The following is a 2398-nucleotide window of genomic DNA, read 5'->3' on the forward strand; positions in this document are numbered from 1 at the left end:
GCAAACATATTGATTTACATAATTTAAAACTGCTACGTCAGTAAGACACAAATATGAACATGACTTCAAGCATTTCAATTGGCTCAAACAGCTCGCCATTTTTCAGCAGATTCAGTTCTCAAACAACTGACAGCCGTGACTTAAATATGATTTTCATTTACATTTATAACCTATAATTCTGCATTAGATCATTTCAGTTGTTCACTTGAGAACAGATACAATCACATTGGTCCAATTCACAAATAAATCGTTCAGTGCGATTTGCAAACCAAAAAGGTTAATTAAAAAGAATCAGCTTGTTCAAGAATCGGATTTCACATCTCACACTCTAAAAAATGATGTGTTGGATTTACTTAAAATATATATGCACCATTTTTGCATCATACTTTTTAAGTAATCCCAACTTGGAATAATTTTACTTAAAATTAACAAGAAAATCTTTGTTATATGTACTTAATTATTTGAGTTCACGCAACATTCTTTACTTAAAAATGTATGCATCACGTTACATATATTTTTAAGTAAAGAATGTCACGTGAACTCAAATATTTAAGTTTATTTTATGTAAAATTATACCAAGTTAAAAATTTACTTAATTAAATGATTACGGATTACTTAAAAAGTATGACGCAAAAATGGTGCATATATCTTTTAAGTAAATCCAACACAGTGCAGGCCATGTGAGATCAAAACAAATCTTAGTTCTGTTTACTTAACATTTAAGCTCATTTATATATAAAAAATAAGACAGTTAAATCAGTTGAACCAACCATTTTAACTTATTTTAGATCTTCAGCTTACATGTCTTAAAATAAATTAAACATGCAAATCACACACAATAAAGCATTTCACTTTATTATTTATTTTTTACCCAAAACTTTTAAATTGCATCTTAAAATATATTAAAATAGAAAATAGTTGTTAAAATAATAATAATAATAGTCACAATATTACAGTTTTTTCTTGGATCAAAGAAATGAAGGCTTGGTGGGCAGAAGATATATAGGCTTATATATTTATTTTTTTCAAAAATCAATAAAAAACAATTAAATGTAACAAATTAGTCCATTATTAAATGCCTATAAATATAAAAATGTGTCTATTAATATCTATTAATTTAAACAAAACAGAAGTTAATTAATGACTTTTTTCCAGAGGTTTTGAACGAATCTCTTAAGTAACTACTGCAAAACAGTAGATCTACAATCTTTATTTGAAGCTAAACTTTTGTTTAAAGGGTATTTACTTATTTTGATAATAATTTTGAAGGTTTAATTTACTGAATGTCGCTGTCATTTAGGAATAATATTGTGCTAGAATCAAGATTGCCATTATTTAATGATAAATTGTGCACACGGAGCTGTAGGCAATGTGTTTTTGAATGTAATATTTATGTTAACGTTAACCCGCGCCCAAAGCCCCCTTCCCCACAATCCATGTATAGATAGAGAATATGGGAATTTGTAAATATGCAAGGTACATTTGTTTTATCCAAAAACAACTCGCTAATAAAGTAGGCCTATAATCTAGGCTATCCGTGGGGGAGAAAGCGCCGTCCGAATTGGTAACCGAACGCGTCAAACACGTCGCGTCTAGTTAGATGCTTGAATCTTCCGCAGCCCGCTCAAGTTCAAATTTTTCTACCGAGGAAGACTTTCGCGGCAAACGAGTCACCCAATTCGCGACGCCCGGCGCGAATGATGCGTCTTCGCGTCTTTGCATTGACTATGAATGTAATCTGCTATCGCAAGTAATTAAATTCACGTTCTGTGTGAACACACCATTAATGCATAAGCCAACATCATGGTCATATATTTTGAAAAAACACAATATACTCTTCAAATACTCGCGTGCAAAACACTTATTTCATTCATTAACATGTAGACTAAAAACGTTTACATTCGTAAGTAACACGTTTCTAATTGTTGATGCACAATTTGTAGCAATTCTGAAATTCAGTTAAAAGTAAATTTCTTGACCAAAAATGCAATAAATGATCATGTTTAGGCCTAAGTACAAAAAATAAGCTTACCTCTTCTCAACGTCTTCACATGTGCTGTGAAATAAAATGGCTTAAAATTTTTGTCTGGATAGGCATCACGGGAAATTGCATATCACGTGGCTAATATAGTTACTTAAAATGATATGCTAGATTTACTTAATTTTGACGCAAGTTGACATGCCTTATGTATTTTTCATTTTATTTATACATACATTTAAGTGCACCTAGTAACTTATATTTTTGTGTTACACACACTATATATTTTAAGTAAACGTTGAAAAGTTATGAATACTTAATTTTTTATGTTTGATCCAATTACTTTTATAAGTAATGGTTGTTCAGCCAACGAATCGTTTTTTAGAGTGCAGAAAGGTTGAAGGTTTCTTCAATTCAGAA

Source organism: Pimephales promelas, chromosome 5, assembly GCF_988280905.1.
Source record: "Pimephales promelas chromosome 5, fPimPro1.hap1.1, whole genome shotgun sequence".
Taxonomy (NCBI): Eukaryota; Metazoa; Chordata; class Actinopteri; order Cypriniformes; family Leuciscidae; genus Pimephales; species Pimephales promelas.